This window comes from Papaver somniferum, chromosome 5, assembly GCF_003573695.1.
Source record: "Papaver somniferum cultivar HN1 chromosome 5, ASM357369v1, whole genome shotgun sequence".
NCBI classification, from domain to species: domain Eukaryota; kingdom Viridiplantae; phylum Streptophyta; class Magnoliopsida; order Ranunculales; family Papaveraceae; genus Papaver; species Papaver somniferum.
Window position 1 is genome coordinate 200,357,736 of NC_039362.1, and position 9,043 is coordinate 200,366,778.

General features: G+C 34.9%; 1 long non-coding RNA gene across 7 annotated transcripts; it reads left to right on the forward strand.

Moving 5' to 3' along the window:
• The first annotated feature begins 2,080 nt into the window (after positions 1-2,080).
• On the forward strand, positions 2,081-6,352 carry LOC113284273. 7 transcript variants are annotated; one of them, XR_003328065.1, is made up of 9 exons: positions 2,081-3,410; positions 3,558-4,140; positions 4,386-4,419; positions 4,546-4,616; positions 4,692-4,743; positions 4,889-4,940; positions 5,507-5,694; positions 5,827-5,926; positions 6,086-6,352. It is a non-coding gene; the product is annotated as an uncharacterized LOC113284273 (long non-coding RNA). The 7 variants fall into 7 exon arrangements; XR_003328066.1 differs by lacking the exon at positions 4,386-4,419 and adding an exon at positions 5,085-5,203; XR_003328067.1 differs by lacking the exon at positions 4,386-4,419 and adding an exon at positions 5,085-5,157.
• The last annotated feature ends 2,691 nt before the right edge of the window (positions 6,353-9,043 follow it).

The window sequence follows — 9,043 nt, forward strand, 5'->3', positions numbered from 1 at the left end:
CAACAACAACATTCATATGCTCCGACAAGAAAAACTTCAACTGAATCCAGAACTGTTGAAATCCTCAGTGTTTTTCAGTGTAAACCAGAGTAGGGATATAATCGTGAACCACCAAAAGTTTTTTGTTGATATTCCAGGGCCTCTCATTGATAACAGTATTAAGCAGATCCCAATCATTGAATTTGAAAATGAAAAGGTTAGGTTCGATCTTTATAATACGAAGATTTTTTCAGCAACAAATGACCAAGTGAACTTGATGTATTGTTGGACCAAATCATGATTCATTCTTCCTTCGATGATGACCTCACTACACCAAATTCAGCATTTAGCAACCCAGATTAGCAACGGAACTGGAGCTGTTGCTAAATAGCAACAAGAAAAAGATGTTGCTAAATTTTAGCAACTGATATTATCTGTTTCGAATCTCGCAACGGCCATGGTTCTGTTGCTAGTAGCAACTACGGAGTTCAGAAGCATGCAGGTCACATGCTTCCAGGTAACACTTTTCAACTCTTTTTCCGCCCATATTTTTGATATTCTTTTAATGGTATTAATATACTTCCTCCCCTTGACTCCTTGACCCATTGACCTTAGACAATCGATATTTCTCTTTTTGTTTCTAACGAAGAGATAAGATTCTCTTCAACCTCTTTCTTCTTCCTTACTCGCGGAGCAGCCGCAGCCGAATCCTTCTCTTCCCCAACTCTCTTCTCTTTATTCCTCTATCTGCAGTTTCCCAGTCTCTACTCTTCTGTTTCATCTCAGTCTCTCAATGTATATTTCTCGATTTCTTCTTTTATTTCTCATTTAGATTTTGATTTTGTTTCTGATTTATGTTATTTATTGGAAGCGATGAAGAACATCAAAACCCGGAATACAGACTCTTATCCAAACATCATCATTGGTTGAAGATGATCAAGATCTGTTTGATATGGGGTAAATCTCACTTCTCCATTATTATACCGATTTTCCCCAAAATTTTCAATTAGGGTTTCCAAAATTATCAGTTAACGTAACCCACGATTGTATTTTCAGTTCCTTAAAATACGAAAAACCAACTTCTGTAATCAATTTGCTTGCTCAATTCTAATTCATTCAGTAAATTTATTTTTTTGTTAATCTTTTTGTAGATTTGTTTAGCATTTTCTAATCAGAATTGCAATTTGTTTCCATTAATCAGAATTGCACTTTGAATAAGAATTAGAAAAGATGATAAAACTAGATTACTGCTGCAGCAGTGAAGGGACGACGAAGAATCGGACGTGCAACATTCTCTTAATAGCCAAAAAAAAAAAAAACCCGGACCTGCATAGTCCACAAGGTTGACAGAGGCAAAAAATACTAAGAAACACCATGCAATAGCATTTCCCGTTTCCAAGTCCAACAATCCCACCACGAGTCAAGTCAACAAACCATAAAATAAAATAAAAAATACTGTAAAGATGAAACGGGTTCTCAATCTCTCCGTCTGACTCCTCATTTTTTTTTGTCTCCTTCTTTTTCATATCTTTGCTTCCTCTGTAACTCAGAGCTAGCATTATGGTGTTGCATATCCCTTCCCTATCCTTATATGTATAGAGAAGGGATGGCACGATGAAGCCAAGCTAGCTACGGTGTCCTCTCGTTTCTTTCCTATATGAAACGGCTACTCAGTAGCCGTGTAAATAGTGCCGAACGGATACTGAGTTGCCGTATATTTTTTTCCCATTTATTTTTTCCGATAAGAATATATTTGTTAAGGTAAAAAAAGATATTTTAAAATAAAAAACGATATTTGATAGGTAAAAAGAAAATATAATAGGTTAAAAAAGAGTTTTGTAAAAAAAAGTGTGAAAATGGAAAGTTTTAGGATAAAACTTTAAAAACCAAATACAGAAACTCAGTAACCGTGTACAATGCTACGGCTACTGAGTAACCGTAAAGAAGAATTTCACACGGCAACTGAGTAGCCGTGTGATTTCTCTTCCCTACAAGCGGGATCAGATGTGATTCTCCATGTAGAGAAGGGGAGAGATATCCCTACTCATATAGGGATTTGGGAGACCATAGTGGTTGCCATTTTGGTTTTTTGAGGGAAATTGAGGGATAGTTAGGGGATGAACCCCTCCATAGTGCCAGCTCTCAAAGTCTCAAATAGTGAATTTGGAAGCGTGAAAAAACAGTTAAATCTATACAATTATCTCATGTTTTTCTTTTCTTTCTCCCTCTTCACCAATTTTTCCTTTTATATCCATTTTGTGATTAGGTCTGGATACAGGTTTGTTTGATTTTCGATTTGAAGAAATGGTTTGTGATCTTGATTCTTGGTTGATTAATTAGATCATGGTATGGATTTGTTTCATTTTCGATTTCGACAAATGGGTTTGTGATCGTGGTTGATTCTAAAGTCTAAATCTAAGAGAGTGGAAATAAGAATGTGGGTGTGACTCAGTTGAGTCAGTGAGTTAGTAACTGAGCCGAAACGGTGGGGGCATGTAAAGGGGCGGGTGGAAATAACTTCTTCTTCTCGGTTTATCGACATATTCTGTTCTCTGTATTTTTTCATTCCATTCCTCTCTGTAAATTCAGTTTTCTTCTATCCGAACAGACATGAATATTTAGTCATTTAACTTTTAAACCCTTTTAAGGTTTGTTTGTATCATATTAAGTTATGAAAGCGTCGATTTGATTAGTTTCTCAGAATTGGCTTTTTTTCTTTTTGTATTTTAGATGAACACGATCATGAAATCGATCGATTCTAATCGAATGAATCTATTTTTTTATGTAATTTGGCGACGTAATTTGTTTGTTTAACTTCATTTGATCGAAATCCATCATCAATCTAATCAATTATGTCGATCTGTTTATGAATTTCCAGAAATTAAATTTTGTTTTTGTTTTTTTTGCACAAAGTTTGTGACGGACATTTTTGTTTTTTTTTTCAATACATAGGGACTCCTCCCTTTGGTCGTCGTCCAATAATGATAGTGGTATTGTAATCTCTTCTTCCAAGGGTCAAGCATATTAACACTTCGTGGTGTTCACTTAGAATTCAATTTTCTATTCTAGTGTTGACTCAATCTTCTTTCTTTTTGTTACATCAATTCCGTTTCAAATCTCTACTTATCTATTTTCTCCTTCCTAATCAAATCCTTTATTTATTTCTCTCACTAAATTAGGTCTTTTTTTTTTTTGAAGCATTTGCAGCATCAGATAAAAAAAAATCTTTGAAGTTTGAAGACGCCAATTTGGATTTTATTGCACCTAAATGGATTCACAATCTGGGTTCTATATCTTGCTTCGGTTTATTTTGTATGAATTGATTCCCTTTCATGTTTTTCTTGTCTTTTTCTCTGAGATTCCGTAAAAATGAGCGCTAGAGGTGGGGTTAGAGAGTGTGCTTGGATTTTATGATAGTGAAATCCATGAAGGTACAAGAATCTTTGGCAGCGAAATGTATACACAGACTTGATAGTTATTGTAATTGATGCAACTGTAATTTCTTGCTTAATTGTATTTTTGCATCCGCTCGATTGTTCGCTTATACGGTCTTCCTTTGATTGTTTGTTTGATTCTAGATGGATGAAAGTGAAGCACCATACATTTTAAATGATGTTTGAAATGCTTGGATGGTGTTATCTACGTTGGCCCCCTTACTCAAACATGGAGGGATGTGAGTTTGACCGAATGCACAACATCTCAAACCAAGAGGGAGAATTTAGTGTGGAACCAACACAACAGCCTGCCTGTGTTCATAGTCCATCAACATTGGAGATTCGATATGTCTAAGGAAATGGTTGTATCATGGTTTGGTTTTTGTCGTGTTGACTTCCCTGTTTTTTTCTTTTTACAGATTTAAGAATTGGTCTATAGACACCACTGTATGGTACACGTTGGACATATGCTGCCAAGATTTCTTATATATTTACCTTGACACTTCCATTATTTCAAAATCCACTTACCACTTACGAAAGAAGCACTTAGGTTTACTGAAGTAATGAGCGAAGCTGGTCCTGTCAAAGGTGGCAGTGTTGTAATTGCGTTTATTGAAGATCCAGACGGTTACAAGTTTGATCTTTAGAGAGGGACCTACACCAGAGCTCATGCCAAGTAATGCTTCGTGTAGGTGATCTTAACCACGCCCTAAATTACTATGAGAAGGTAAGGTTTGTTCGTTAAGGACATGATACCATTTTGAAGTTATCGTTTGACCGCGCTGTAATTTATTAGTACATATTTATGCATCTTTTAATAGGAGTGTGTATTTCTCCCTTTTACATCGACTTCGGTGAGATGTTCCAGACTCAAGTGTTATGAAAACAGATGAATCATCTGTTGGTTTGCAATATGTGTGGAAGTAGATGTGAGTTTTATTTTTCTGATGTAGATATTTTGTTACTTTTTAGCCGCTGGCCGTTTATGTGTGGAAGAATGCTTCTGGTATGAATTGTTAGCTTGCATCTTTTATCAGAGAGAAATCAGACTTAGTAATGTAATCTTCTTAGATACAACTATTGCTAGATTCCAAACTTCATTAATTACCTATTACTTTGGTGTTTGTTTCAGGGCTGTTGATTACCAGTGGGATGGTGATCAATTTGCAACAGCTGGTGCTCAAGTTGATATATGGGATCACAGTAGGTTTTGCACACTTTCTGATACATTACCTATGCCAATCCGCATTATATGACATAGTACATCTTGTGAAATAGGTCAGAGCCCATTTAATTCTGGTGAACCAAATATTTTATCCACATCTAGCAGGTATGTAACGATGAATGATTTCAGGCTATCTCATTTAGTACGCGCTTCAAGTCATTACTTCGTTTAGTGTCACATTGTAGATTGAAAAAAAAAAGTTGCTCACATTTGTTGTTTTCCATTTTTTTGGGGTTTTCGGTGATCGCAGCATTACCTTATATGATCGGTTGTCAACTCCAGTGAGGAAGCTGATTATGCAGGTATTTCTTGCTAAGTGTCATATTAGAATTGTTTTATATCATTCCCATGTAGCTTTTCCATCTTACTAATTGAATTATCTTCAACATTGTGCTTTTATTACCTATGGGCTCATCTCAACTGACATTAGTAAGAGATGCCGACAGGAATCTGTATTTTTGACAGACAGAGACTAAGGCTTTCAGCTGGAACCTAATGGAGCCGATAAAATTCACAGTTGTAAGCACACAAATATAGGCCTATACAACATTAAACAAATTGTTAGGTATTGTTCTTTAATTATAAGAGTGAATGTATCCTTGCATTCTTCTTTGGTAGTATTTTGAGAAGTCACTGAATAAGCCAATAAAAAAGCTTCTGATCTGAAGTTCAAGAAACAAACTGCAAGTGCAATTCTTTGAGGATTTTTCCTACTGGTGAACCCTATTGGTATAGCCTAGTAACCCCAGTTCATCTTGAACCAGTTTTAGACCAGTCAGGACTACCGGCCATGTGATCAGTATTTATTGTTCTGTTTAGTTGTCTCGGATGGTCAACAATTTGAGCTTTTTGGCATGTGTTTCATCAGTACAACACTTCGGTGGAAGGATGGTCAACAATTTGAGTCATGGGGAGGCTCATAAGTCGGCAGTACAAGCAGCTATCAAGCTACCAACATGCAAACTTATTGTACTGCGTCAACTAAAAGTTTGACATTGCGACTCCAAAAAACATGGACTATTACTGGGTGTACCAAATTGAAAGATGCTTGCTAAGGTGATAATATTATAACCTGTTACAATTATGGAAAATCTCCCTCTTTTGAATTCTAATTACAATGTGCTGTTAGGTTCTGTTGAATACTAGATTCATGGATTTTCCTTGATGCTTATTCTTATACTTGCGCAGAAATCCAACTCTTTACCTTTAGCCAAATGAATGAAGCTTTCACTTACGTACAGAAAGCACAGGGCATACGTATTTCTTCCTTCCATTCCATTAGCACGAGGTGCGATTGCTGAAACTCTAATGTCAGTACATTCACTCAGTCTTAGTTGTATTAGACCTTCAAATCTTAAATAGTTTGAGATTATTTCCAAATGCATCATTCATTTCATGACTCAAATTTACGGCCCCATAGGCTTATCCTCAAACTTAACTCTTGCAGTACTAAGGATCTCTGTGATGGAAGAACTTAAAGTTAATTGGAGCAGACGTATCCATACTTGCCCTATTCTGTGCAATGAAAGATTTCATGTATTTTAGCTCAAGTAAACAATATGGGCAAGTACTTCATTTATTTGTATATCAGTTGTTGTTTTTTTGCCTTCAGAATCCAACAATGATGAGTTCATTTTCCCTTTAAAACATTTTGTGAGATTCCTTGATGTAATGTTAAATTAATAGATATAACAAAATAACAGTTCTTGTTGTGTCATGGCTTTTTTCTTGTGTTTCATAGTTCAATTATAATCTTATGTTGAATGTGAGGCTTATCAGATTGAATTATCAGAATAGGAAGAGCCATGGCAGTTCCAGGGAACTGGGATTTTAAACTAGGTCAACGAAGACTTGACCTCATTTTTCTTGTTGCAAAACTTTAGCAACGACCAAATGTGGTTGCTAAATCTGAACCAGAACACCTATATCCTGTCCGAAAAAAAAACATCCCGGAATAACTCAAACTTAGCAACAGTTTTCTGCTGTTTCTAAATTTTTGTTTCGCAACAGTTGTTTTCTGTTGTGACTGCCGTTGCTGACCGAAATTAGCAACAGAGCTAAAGCTGTAGCGAAAAACTGCGACTGGGTGTTTAGCAACGGCAGAGATCTGTTACAAGCCCAGTCAGCAACAGATTTAAGCTCTCGCTAAACGTTAAATTGGGTGTAGTGCCTTCCCAATAGCAGAAGCTTCCCAAGCATTTTCTCCTTCATCTTTTTTCCCATTGTTATTTTCATATTGAACAACGACCATCTCTTCAGTGTTACCTAGAGCAAGTGTAGCTTGTTTGAACTTATTGACCAAAGCTCCAACTTCATTATTTCCTTCCTTCTCCATTGTAAACCAATCTTTTTGATTTAGAACTCTAGGGTTTAGGGAATGAAATGATTCTAAAACAAAGATATAGGGTTCTTTGATTTTTAAGTTAGGAAGGTAAAAGATATTGTTACCTTTCTGTTAAGGATATTCAGTAAAGATAGAATTTTGCATAACAAAACGCATAGGGAAGGTACAGCTGGTTAGGAGGATTCCTATAATTACGAAAAACCTGAAATTTCGGCTGACTTGGTGCTTGGGGCGTTTGAATTTTTTCGAAATGAAACAAGGGAGGGATGGGTACCTAAATCGGGATTCTGAGTTGAATCGGAAGAGGTTTCTCATTTACCAAATGCCATTGACGACCTCATAGATCTTCCATTCTGTCAAACGATCTAAAGTAACAAGCTCGGCAAACGCCATTGAAGAAACCACAAGCTGCATAAACATTTTAGGAGAGAACAGAAACGCTTAGTTAGCCATATAAAATTAAAAGAAATTGAAAAAATAAAAGAACAATCAAAACCGGAGGGGAAAGGAGAAGAAAATTATACAAATAGAATCATAATTGAGAACTAAACATAAGGAAATAAGGGGTAATTATAATGAGAAAGAGTAGTAATCAGATTTGATGAAAAAATTGCAACTGAGTTAAGCATGCATAATCCCCCGATTTACAGAGAGGAGAGACCGTGGATATTTGTGTTGATAACACTTGTGTTTTGAATTAAAACTTTTTTTTTAAAATAGAGTAAATTGGTATTACCATAATATAACAATCTTGAGTTTTAAAATCTGTTCATATTGTTATAAAATTATATTTTAAACTTGGTATAAATTCAAGGTTGAAGTCCAATCAACTAAAAATATGAATGAAAAAATAAAAAACAAGAAAAACCTTGTTTAACAAGGCATTATACTAATACAAATATAAAAATTATTAGTTATAATGCCAGTTCGTCTTTGTAAGGAATTTTGAAAAATATATATTATCTTATGAAATTGGTGAAATTATTATAAAAAAAAAGATACACTTCCCTAAGTAGGAACCAGAAAATCATATTATCTTAGCAAGATTATTAATCTATCGCGGATTAATAAATGTGAGAATAACTTCCAATTCCACATTTTATTCGGGTTTCACCATTAGGCCCATACGATTATCTAGTTCAAAATGGCTCCAAAACAATTATGAGTTTGATTTTTAGAAGTCCATCACCAAAAAAATTTCAATGTTTTACTCTCTAGTAAATAATTCAATATCTGCAAGCACAAGTTCGCTAAATAATTAACCTTAAAAACTATATATATAAGCAAATTAAAACATTTGTAAGTTCATATCGAACATACGAAGGCGCACCTTAAGCTTTTTTTATTCTGTTGGATATTTGGGAGAATAATAAGAGATTGGAACCAATTTTGATAGTGGAGAAGTGGGAAACTCTTATTTTCTTCTCGTTCTCTTTTATTTCTTGATAACTTATTTTCGCATTACATTCTTTTTCTTTTACATGGTTTATATAAGACCTCGTACTAGAGAAACATGTGGAACACTCTCCTCCACACACTAACTTATCTAGCAATAATTATTACTAACTTACACTTTTATTATATCATTTAATATTACATTAACTAACATGTTTTGTAGTAAGATGCAAGATTTTGTTCTGTCACCATTGTCTTTGAAGTTAAAAGATACATCATTCTGCTTTGCTGGTTGAACTCACCCAACAAGTAGTACTCTACCAATAACTTAAGGGCCTTCATTTTATTTTATAAATAACAAAAGTTTTGTGTATATGTTCTCATATTTATCATGCATTAAATGAATTTTTTAGTGTATTTTTTCCAAATAGTACTTCCGTTATTTTAGAAACTACTAGTAAATGACCCGAGCCGTAACGTCCCGGGCTTTGGATTGGTATTGCATATTGTGGTGATTATTCAAAGTTTTTTTTTTCAATTAGTAAGACCAATTCAAGATATTTAACCTATTTTCAGTTCATTTGACTCTGGCTAAAACGGTGTTATACTCAAACTCATACGAACATCTACATTCCCTACAACGGGACAGAAAGTGCAAGTCTTGAC